Raw genomic sequence first — 12,269 nt, forward strand, 5'->3', positions numbered from 1 at the left:
TAGGATGAAAAGGATGCTTAACTCCAAAGGATTTGTGTTTCAGGCATTAGCAAAAAAAAAAAAAAAAAACTTTGAGGCAAAGAGTGCTACAGATGCTTCCTATAATGTACCGTGTAGATATGTCCTGGAATGAGAGGCTAGATTTGCACTAATATACTTATTTCTTCCATGGTACATGTGAAAAGTTCCCTTGTTCTGATATAAAATACTATGCAAGTCTCGGAGATTGCCGTCAGCTCCTCCTTGTTCATCTCGCAGGGGTGCTGCTGCAGATGGAATATGTTAGATATCAAATAGAATGTGGTCCTGGGCTCTGGGGCTCTGGAGCTCCTTAGAACACCACCTTCAACAGGCTATGGCTAACGGTCTGGGCTACAGGAAATAAGCCTCTTTTCACCCAATTATTCCTAACCACTGAGAGGAAATGAGGGTTTACTTGCATTTCCTGGCCGAGAACTCTGAGAGGTATGGGGAGTGGGTGGACAGGAAATGGGAGGTGAGTTATGTATCTTCAAGTTTTTCTTAAGGAGTAGAGTATTTATTTTAATCTCATGGGTTTAAAAGTCTGTATATCTAAAAATACTCCAGGCAGAAGTCATTTCCACTTTGACCTCTCCTATTGGGAGCTACCTAAGGGTGAATTTTAGGTAAGGACTGTCCACTTTAGCACCTGAACCCAACAATTGAGGTACTTAGAGAATCATGGTGAAGACTGCAGTCGTCCACTGTCTATGAAAGGGGCCAAAAGGCACAGTTTCTGCAAAAGTCTCCATAAACAAACAAGCCATGTATTGTCACAAACTCAAAGCTAAGTGGAAGGCAATGCACTGTGGTCCTATAAATGGAAACGAGAGTTTCTTTGTTAAGTGTGAAGCTTTGCAGCCTCTATGTATGGTCTATAGAATAGTTCTGCATAATTAATCAGAGAGAGAGAGAGAGAGACAGAGAGAGAGAGAACAAGAACGAGCAAGCTTGGTAGCTCAAGCTACCCCCTGGAAAACGGAAATGTTCAGTGTGCACAGAGGCTTGCGTATTTCACTCTGACATCTCACTACCATGTTTTCCAACATGGTTAGGTAATGCTGAGAGTTTCATTTCATTTTTTTTTTTACCTTTGCTAACTTCAATTTTATTTTGGCTTTCTTATATTTTCTTTTATTTATATTCTTTCCTCCCTCCTTGCCTCTTTCCTCCTCCCTTTCTTTTGTTTCCTTTCTTTTTCTTTATTCTTTCTCTTTCACTCTTTCTCTATCTCCTGTCCTTTTGTCTTTATCTCATTTTAAGAGTTTTGTTTGTTTGCTGGGTTTTTTTTTTTTTTTTTTTTTTTTTTTTTTTTTTTTTTTTTTTTTTTTTTTTTTTTTTTTTTTTTTTTTTTTTTTTTTTTTTTTTTTTTTTTTTTTTTTTTTTTTAAACGGATTGAATTTGTTTTTCTCAGAACAAGGACCTGGAATTGATGTACAGATCAGTAGCATCCTTGTTGAAGTGGCTGTCGCTTTGAATTCTTTGGAAATCTTTGGAGAAAACAGAAAGAAATTGAAACGGTAGGCTCCAGGTTTTAATAATTAGATCTTATCTGTATCTTTTACCATTGATATCTAAAATTGGTCTCTTCACACCAGGTTCTGGGTAACTTTCAGATCTAAAGATGGTATGGATATCATGAACCTGGACCATTATTGTATGTCATTTCCTTAGTATTTGCACAAACAGAAATAATTATACACTTAGCTGCTTGATGTGGGAAGGGGGAGGTAACTTGAATGGGGAGAAATATGCTTGACATGGAGAGATTTTTCTTAACGTGTTTCACTCAGTTGATATTGAATAAAATAGCCCTGTGAACATTTGTAATTTAAGCAACTCTATATTAAATAGAATTACTTGCAGAATATGCAGGATGTTTTTTATCTACTCTTTGTTATAACTTTTTGGAGGTGATAGTTCTTCTGCTAAGTGATTTAAATGGTTAGATTTCTGTTATTTTCAGAATGAGCTATGATTACAAAAATAAGAGCCATAATGTCTCAGGTCGTTTACAACCATGAATACATATTCTTATCAGCTTGTAAAAGTTATATATTTTTACTTCAAAAGTTAAATGTAATTAATGTTAAGTGTAGAGTTTCTGCTTTCAAAGAAAGCACTCCAGTACAATAACAATAACAACAAAAACATGTTGATAATGAGAGAGAGAAATAAGAAGACAAGAGAGGTAGTTACTCTGTTTCTCATAGATAAGCTGTATCTATCAGAATAATCAGTGCATTAAAAATCAACAATAGGTTAAATGATTTTAGGATAAATTTACATCTTTAGACACTCATCATCAACTTAATTTGACATAATGTAAGTAAAATTGTTTTCTGGTTTGTATGTTGTTTTTCTTTTGTGTTCAAGTAGAAAATATTGAGGAAGGCACCTTCTAACTTTAAATCCATTGATAAAGCTATCAGTAGCATGTTACTGCTAGGAGCTGCATTCAGAGATTTTAAAAAAGGAATTGGATTTCCATGGTGCAATATGACCCAGGATAAAATCTTAAATGACTTTTCTGCTCCTTCCTCTACTGTCAACACTGGTGTACCTGGACTTCATTTTGTTTTTAATTTTTTGATGGACTTTATTTTATACTGCCTTAATATTTCCAAGGAAGAAAAAACAAGTTATAATTTTATTTAACTAGAGCTACATTTGTTAGAGAGCTTTGGATCATACAACAAGGAGGATTGCTTTCAGGAACCTGATGTAAATATCAGGTATTGTGGCAAAGGTATTAATCTTATAGATGGAATTCAAGGTTTTCAGCCCAATGAAAAATTCCACCAGCCACACTCGTAAATGTTTGAATCATGTAAAAGCCATCCTCTAAGAACTTTATGTCAGAGGGGGGATTTTTTTATTATAGAAAATATTTTTTGCACTTGTAAACACATGCACTGCTTCTATCTTGCTGTATGTTTGCAATAGTTACATTTCTGTGAGACAGGAATAATTTAGTTTATCAATTCTGTTTGGGCTGGTACAGTATGGTACAGAATATTGTAAAGGTGAATAAATAAAGTGGGACATTGATCCCTCCAAAAAGCTCACAGAATTTTCACTGAGAGACCCTTAGGAACGAATGAAATCAATATCTCCCCCTTGTATTAGGGAACTGAAATGAAGAGGGGAAAGAAGCATGCTTTATGCTTTCCTTTTATAGACACTTTTAGCACCAATCAGACGCTCAGAGCCAGAAAAGGAGTTAAACTCTTTCTTCTAACCCTTCCTTAATCCCGAGAGAAGGGCCTACAGATAGTGCTGTTTCCCTTGCCCATTAAAGTGACATCCCAAAAGCCTTTTTCTTGTGCCATAGGTCTATAGAATCAGTCTTCAGACCCCAAGTCAAAGGAACTTATCAGAAATAGATTCAAAACCATGAAAGATTCTTGAATGCTGACAGAAACTGAGGACTGATGGATGTGGGGAGGAAGGGGGAGATGGGCACGGAGGGGGACACTTGAGGGGATGAGCACTGGGTGTTATATGGAAACCAACTTGACAATAAACTATTCGTAAAAAAAAAAAAAGAAATAGATTCAAAACCTGTCACTTACAGGAGCAATAGAAAAAAATTTAAGACTCATTTATGCTTTGAAAGGTGACAGATTGACAGTTTGCATTTTACAATTGGAAAAACTGAGGATCAGAGAATTGAAATGACTGGGCCAAGTACCTCTGTGAGTCTATGATAGAGAACAGGCTGCAACTTAGATCTCTGATACCTAGCCCAATGCTCATTTTACTTTTTATTACTGCTTAAAAAGGCTTAAAGATTAAGAGAAACATGTATTAATCATTGGGGAACGTTAAAGGATGCCGTTTTGAAATCACTCAAGAACGAAGGGGAACACTTCAGGTTTCTTCCAAGGGCCCTGATAATGTAGCCAATTTTGCTTTGCTGGGCCTTACTATGGTTTTCTTGCAAGAATCGGAGAAAATTATTCTGTGCCCACAGAAAAAATCCAAAATGAAAATTAGTATAAACAGAATGCTATAATAAACATTAACACAAACCTGGCCATGTGCTGGTTACTTATACTTATCATGTGCCAGTGCAACAGTTTGGCCAAGCTATAAAACAACAGAAAGTACTCAGGAAATTCTGAGGTCTAGGATATTCCAAATTTGAGAAAGGAATAAAGATTACAGGGTAAGAATATAAAGGCAAAACAGGCTTTGAATAAAGTGTGAGGAAGTTAATATTATAATAATTGGTAGTATGCAAATCCAGAAAAGGATGTAGTCATTAATGGTTTGACTATTACTGCTTATCATATAACAACATGATATCTGGGGTTTGAAAATTAAAGTGGGTTTTCTTGGTATAGTCACTGAAAGATAACCCATAGAGGAGAGTGTGCTTTAGAGGGAAAACTTTTACTTGCAGCAATGACTGCATTTGTATCAGCCAGAAATCAAGATGCAGACAGAATTCCCAAGAAATAAATTAAAAGGATATTAAGAAATTAAAAAAGGATATTAAACAAAATCAAGTCTGTATAGATTCTGGGGATAGGTATGGGCGAAGAAATTCACTAAATCTAACCAGCTAGTCAGGAAACAAAAGTTTAAACCATTGGCCATAATCAGCAGGTGGATCACCGAAAGCATGACTTGCGTCCAGAACATGAACCAAGGCTTCCCATTTAGGCTCAAATGTATCAACAACCCTTCAATTCCTTCCTTACATCTTGAAAATATATTTGTTTCTTCCAAAAGCTTTTGCTCAGTACCACACTATTTATGCAAGGGAATTGCAAGATTTCCTCCACATTCTCAGCAACAGAAGAAAGCATGTAATTCTGTTATAAGTATAGTTACTCAGCTAAAACACTTTTCAACTTTACGTGACAGGTCATATTCAGCTGTTTCTCATAAGCCAATAACATATTACTAAATATTTCTTTTTACAATTTTTATTTAAATTCCAGTTACCTAACACATAGTATAACATGAGTTGCAGGTATAGAATTTAGTTATCCAACACTTCCATACAACACTCCATCCTCATCAGAAGTGCATTCCTTAATTACATTCCTTAATTAATTCCTTAATTAATTCCTTAAATCCTTAATTAATTCCTTAATTAATGAGCTGTTTAACTCATTCTGCCACCGAACTCCTCTTGTGTAACCATCACTTTGTTCTCTATAGTCAAGAGTCTAATTCTTAGTTTGTTTCCCTCTCTATTATTTTTCCTGTGCTCCTTTGTTTTGTTTCTTAAAACTACTTATGAGTGAAAACATATAGTAACTGTCTTTCTCTGATTGACCTATTTCACTTAGCATAATAATCCCAAATTCCATCCATTTCATTGTGAATGACAAGATTTCATTCTTTTTGATGGCTAATATTCCCTTACTTACACACACACACACACACACACACACACACACACCAAATCTTCTCTATCTATTCATCAGTCAACAGACACTTGGGCTGTTTCCATAATTTTTCTATTGTAGATAATGCAGTTATAAACTTCAGGGTGCATGTATCCCTTTGAATTAGTAGTCTTGTATTCTTTGGGTAAATGCTTAATAGTGCAATTGCTGGATCATAGGATCATTATACTTCTAACTTTTGAAGACCCTCCATACTGTTTTCCAGTGTAAATGTACCACTTTGCATTCCCACGAACAATGGGAATTGTGATGCCTCCAGTTTTGTTTTCCTTTTTCAAGGTAGCTTTGACTATTCAAGGTGTTTTGTTCCATACAAACTTTAGGATTGTTTGTTCTAACTCTGTGAAAGTTTCTTCTGGTGTTTTGACAAGGATTTTATTAAAAGTGTAGATTGCTTTGGGTAGTATAGACATTTTAACAATATTTGTTTTTCCAATCCATGAGCATAGAATATATTTCCATTTTTTGGTGTCACCTTTAGTTTTATTCATTATCGTTTTATACTTTTCAGAGTACAGGTCTTTCCCCTCTTTTACCAGATATTTTTTGTAGATTAACGACTTATTTTTATATTATAAAATAATTTTTACACTTTATTTATAGGATAACATTAATTATACTTATTTGCTGTTTGGAATATCTACTCATTTTTAGGTGATACAAGGTGACCCATGAGTTGGTTCTTTATTTTACAAGTTGATTTATTAATTTTTAGAAAGAGTGAGCACATGCACAAGTGAGTAGGGGAAGGAGAGAGGGAGAAAGAGAGAGAGAGAGAGAGAGAGAGAGAGAGAATCCTAAGCATGCTCCACACTTTCAGTGTAGAGGATGATGCAGGGCTCGAGCTCATAAACTATGAAATCATGACCTGAGCCAAAATCAAGAGTCTAATGTTTAACTGACTAGGACACTCAGGCACCCCAAGTTCTTTAAAACTGAAAATCTGTTATGCTGAGTGGCTCCTCTATTTTGAATGTGTCAGAGTAAATGGTGTACCAGAAAATAAATGACATCTAAAGATAGACTGACTTATTATTTATCAAATGTGTTTTTTCATCAGCCATTTAATTCCGAACCTCCAGAAGAAAACGTTTTCTTGACATTAATGATTCATGTTACATTAATATGTATAAATAAAGACACCCTGATTACAAAGTGAATAAAGTGGTACAAAAGTGACTAAAAACTATAGAAACAATTTCTGTTCTAAATTAAGCGTCACAATTCGAAACTTCACATTATATTACAAAGCTGTAGTGATCGTACAACACTGTGCTGCCACAAATATAGACACATTGATCAATGGAACAGAATAGAAAATCCAGAAATGAACCCACAACTATATGGTCAATTAAACCTCAACAAAGCATGAAAGAATATCCAATGGTAAAAAAAAAAAAAAAAGTCTATTCAAAAAAAGGTGTCAGGAAAACTGAAAAGCAACATGCAAAAATGAAACTGGACCACTTTTTTACACCATACACAAAGCTAAATTCAGAATGGATTAAAAACCTGAATGTGGTGACTTGAAATCATAAAAATTTTAGGAGATGATGCAGGCAGTAACATCTTTGATATTGGCCATAGCAACTTCTTTCTAAATATATCTCCTGAGCAAAAGAAACAAAAGCAAAAAGAAACTCCTTGGACTTCATCAAAATAAAAAGCTGCTGTACAGAAAGGAAACAATCATAAAAACCTAAAGGGAACCTAAAGAATGAGAAAACATATTTGCAAATGACATATATGATAAAGGGTTAGTATCTAAAATATATAAAGAAATTATAAAACTAAACCATCCAAAATACAATAATCCAATTAAAAATGAGCAGAAGACATGAACAGACATTTTTCCAAAGAAGACCTACAGATGGCCAACAATCACATGAAAAAAATGCTCACCATCACTGATCATCAGAGAAATGCAAATGAAAACTACAATGAGATATCATCTCACACCTGTCAGAACGGAAAAATTCAACAACACAGGAAACAACAGGCATTAGGGAGGATGTGGAGAAAGGGATCTCTTTTGGTAGGAACGCAAACTGGTTAGCCACTCTGGAAAACAGTATGGAGGTTCCTCAGAAGGTTAAAAATAGAACTACCCTATGTTCCAGCAATTGGACTACTAAGTATTTACCCAAAGAATACAAGACTACTAATTCAGCAGGATACATGCACCCTGATGTCTATAGCAGCATTATCTACAATAGCAAAATTATGGCAGCAGCCCAAGTGTCTAGTGACTGATGAATGGATAAAGTGATAGGTAGAGATAGATAGATATATAGATACATAGATACATAGATACATAGATATACACACACCATATATATATATATATATATATATATATATATATATATATAACTCAGTGATAAAAAAGAATGAAATCTTGCCATTTGCAATGATGTGGATAGAATTAGAGTATTATCCTTAGGGAAATCAGTCAGAAAAAGAAAAATACCACATTATTTCATTCACATGTAGAATTTAAGAAACAAAAATGAGAAAAGGGGGAAAAAGAGAGAGAGGCAAACCAAGAAACTGACTCTTATCTTTAGACAACAAACTGATGGATTTCAGAGGTTAGGTGGATGGAGGGTACGGGTAAAATAGGTCATGGGGATTAAGATGTACCAATTTCAAAATAGGTTGTTCTTTTATTATATTGAGGCCGTGTGAACTAAGAAATGGGGGAAGGGAGAGTAAAACATATAAAGAAGCGAATAAAATAGATTAAAAATGGGGATCATAGAAAACATAGATGAAATACTTTCTCTTCAATGAATGTTTATTGTGTTTACTATTTTTCAAGTGTAATATTAGTAATAATTGGAGTTTTTCCCCTTAGGACCAAGGATTTGGAGTTACAAGGCGCCTGTCACAGGTTCTGAATACAATATATGGCTATATTACAAAGATAATTAATGGAATCTATTTCACATACTTAAGTTTAGGAGCTCAGTGTTGTAACTATCTGACCCAACCAGTTACAGAACTCTGGGAAACTAATCAACTAGCTACTTAGTTAACTACCTAACAGGTACAAGGTTTTAGGATAGTCTGTCTCCTGATGATGTGGTTATTTCCCACAACCTCTTGCTCTCTATACCCCACCTTCCGCGTCTCTGCTTTCTTATCTAAGAGGAAATAGAGAAAGGGTCTTGGGATATGCATCCCTGAACTTTGTTCTAAATTACATTTACTGCAGGCACTAATCAGAAATTTGAGTTTTAGGTTGTACCCTTTTGGGACTGGCTAGGGGTATAAACCTGAACAAAGAAGTAAACTTCCTCATTTTTCAGTTTCATTCTTTGTGAGAATAGTATGATTGAGGGCACTTCTCTCTCAGGGGTATTAATCACCATGCAAATACCTAATAGATACTTTTAATTACTTTGTTTAGAATTCTTCTGTAAGCTTTTCGAAATGCCATGTACAATTGGATTGAAATACTACTGGAAAAGTTAGATTACACCTGCCTTCCACTTGTTAGATTTCTTTCACCACATGGAACCATTATGCTTGGTCAAGCTTACACCTTAAGTTATTTATAAGGAGCAAAACTGTTATAAGCCTTAAAGCTGGAAAAATGAGAAATAGAAATATGAGATTTTTGGATTAATAAAATCACTGCTTTAAGAAAGGCCATAGGAATGGCCCAACCCCATTAAGAACTATGCTGTGTTTGTACCAAATATATGGCAGCTTTCTATAGAGCTTAGTACTTGACTTGCTCAATTTAGCAATTGATTTTATTCAATTTCTCTCTCATTTTGTGTACTGTGTCACTGCTGACAGTATACCAGTTTTCAAGCAGAAAGGCATGTCTTCTTTTTCTCTCTGGCGTGGTAACTTGATTTACAACAAGATATTGCTCATCTCATCATTTAATTCCTTTTTCCTAGATTGATACTTTAGCAAATTTAAAAAAAAATAATGTTTATTTATTTGTGAGACAGAGAGAGAGAGAGAGAGAGCGTGGGCAGGGAAGGGGCAGAGAGAGAGGGAGACACAGAATTTGAAACATACTCAAGGCTCTGAGACAAAACTCGATGCAGAGCTCGACCCACAAACCACGAGATCATGACCTGAGCCAAAGTTGGACACTTGACCAACTGAGACACCCAGTCACCTAGATAATTTAGCAAATTGTAGCAGCAGGAAAGGACTGGACAAAAAAAGAACATTTGTCCCATTTTGGTTATTGTCTTCCAGTCTTGCATGACAGTGAAAAATGGGTATCTGTATGTCTGTGTTTCTGTATGTAGAAATGGGGATAGAGAGATGGGAAAGAGACAGGGATAGTGTTGATTTTTTTCTGCATATGGTAAGAACACTTGTTTTTACACCACTGAAGAAAAGAAAAACGAAGGGCATGTGTTTTAAGTGATTTATACACTTGTGTCGATTTAATGATTGAAAGCCCTTAATAACATAAAGAAAGCTTACATCCAAATGGTCTGACTATATGAGAAGAGAGGTATCCACTCACATATTAGAGAGTGTAGAGTTGAAAGTATGATGTAGATAAAGGAATCCATGGCTTTTTAATTAAAATGTAGGTTCCAGTACTGGCTTTGCCATTAAGTTGCTATGCAACTAAGAATGGATACCTTAATTTGTCTAGCCCTCAGTTACCTTGTTTCCTACGACTAAAGCATTAATATAGAGTAATAGATTATTAATAAAAATTACTGAAATCTAATACTTATTTAAAATATTCAACCAGTCTTACAAGTAATTGAAAAAAACATAATAAGGCTCATTGAATTACTATGTATATCATCATTGGGCTTATCAATGAAAACAGCATACTGACAAAAAAGAAAAAAAGAAAGAAAAAACCTGTGTACTGCCCCAGATGCTCAAGAGGACTGTGTTAACTGAACTTGTTAAATTATTTACTCCGTGTGTAGGCTGATGAGCAAGTTTAGTATAAGATATGAAGAGTGCAACTTTTTTATTTATTTTTAAAAAATTTTTTAAATGTTTTATTTATTTCTAGCAGAGAGAGAGAGACAGCATGAGCAGGGGAGGGTCAGAGAGAGAGAGAGTCACAGACTCTGAAACAGGCTCCAGGCTCCGAGCTGGCAGTCAGCACAGAGCCCGACGCGGGGCTCGAACCCACGAACCGCGAGATCATGACCTAAGCGAAAGTCGGACGCTTAACCGACTAAGCCACCTGGGCGCCCCGAGTGCAACTTTTTTAAAACCTGTCCCTTACTCTCCTCCCATGGTACTGTTCTCCGTTTTTCTTGGATCTGTGATGGGTCTTATGAATTATTTAAAAGAAGACTATTGGAGGGCACCTGGGTGGGTCAGTCAGTTAAGTGTCTGACTTTAGCTCAGGTCATGATCTCATGGTTGGTTGGTTCGAGCCCTGCGTCAGGCTCTGTGCTGATAGCTCAGAACCTAGAGCCTGCTTCGGATTCTGTGTCTCCCTCTATCTCTGCTCCTTCCCCACTCATTCTCTCTCTCTCTGTCTCTTTCTGTCTGTCTCTCTTCCTCTCTCAAAAATAAACATCTTGAAATTAAAAAAAAAAAAAACAAAAACAAAAACAAAAGAAAACTAGGAAAATTCCTGCCTGGTCTCAGTGAAGGTCCTGCATAACTTCTCCTACTTCTTGGTCATGAATACATTAGCTTAAATCCACTGAACAAATGTCAGTCTTTTTGAGCTTAAAAATAGAGACACTATCTTTATTTCACGTAGCATTGGCATTGTACCTTCTAGATCAATTAATGTTGTTGCAAATGGTAAGATCACATTATTTTTTTTTATGGATAAGTAATATCCCATTCTATACCACTTTTTATCCATTAATCTAAGGATAGACACTTGGGTTGCTTTCATATCTTGGCTATTGTAAATAATGCTGCAATAAACATAGGGGTACATATATCTTTTAGAATTAGTGTTCTCATTTTCTTTGGGCAAATATCCAGTAGTGGAATTATTGGATCTATTGAAATTATATTTTTAATTATTTTGAGGAATTTCCACACTGTTTTTCACAGTAGCTGCACCAATTTGCAGTCCAACCAACAGTTCTCAAGTGTTCATTTTTCTCCACATTATCACCAACAATTGTTATTTATTGCACTTTTGAGCTTAGCCATTCTGACATGTAATGTGATATCTTATTGTGGTTGTGATTTATATTTCTGTGATGATTAGTGATGCTGAGTATCATCCCATGTGTCTGTTGGAAATCTGTGTCTTCTTTGGAAAAAAATGTTTTTAGATCCTCTGCCTATTTTTAATCAGGTGTGTGTGTGTGTGTGTGTGTGTGTGTGTGTGTGTTGAGTTGTATAGGTCCTTTATGTATTTTGAATAAAACCCATTATTAGTCATATCATTTGCAAATAACTTCTCCATTTAAGTAGGTTGCTTTTTTGTTTTGTTTTGTTGAGGTTTCCTTCACTGTGTACAAGCCTTGTATTTTGGTGTAGTCTCAACAATTTAAATTTAATTTTGCTTTTGTTTCACTTGCCAGATGAAACACATAGAAAAATGTTGTTGTGGTCCATATCAAAGAAATTACTGTCTATATTTTCTTCAAGGAATGTTATGGTTTCGGGTCTCACATTTAGGTATTTAATTCATTATGAGTTTATTTTTGTATATAGCGTAAGGAAGTGGTCCAGATTCATTCTTTTTCATTTATCTATCCAGTTTTCTCAACACCATTTGGTGAAGAGACTTCTTCCAAATATATATTCTTGCCTCCTTTGTCATAGCTTAATTGATGATAATGTGTGCGTTGATTTCTGGGCTGTGTCTTCTGCTCCACTGACCTCTGTATCTATTTT

General features: G+C 35.2%; 1 protein-coding gene across 4 annotated transcripts in view; it reads left to right on the forward strand.

Annotated features, from left to right (window-relative positions):
* Positions 1-1,014: 1,014 nt before the first annotated feature.
* Positions 1,015-12,269, forward strand: part of GPR174 (G protein-coupled receptor 174) — a 57,356-nt gene continuing 46,101 nt past the window's right edge. For all 4 annotated transcript variants that reach the window (XR_005526937.1, XM_039224299.1, XM_039224301.1 and 1 more), the window contains exons 1-2: positions 1,015-1,076; positions 1,436-1,541. The gene's annotated coding sequence lies outside the window, so the exon portion shown is untranslated. The remainder of the gene's footprint in view (positions 1,077-1,435; positions 1,542-12,269) is intronic.

The sequence above is a fragment of the Hyaena hyaena genome, unplaced genomic scaffold (genome assembly GCF_003009895.1).
Source record: "Hyaena hyaena isolate Hyena2069 unplaced genomic scaffold, ASM300989v1 scaffold_1588, whole genome shotgun sequence".
Taxonomy (NCBI): Eukaryota; Metazoa; Chordata; class Mammalia; order Carnivora; family Hyaenidae; genus Hyaena; species Hyaena hyaena.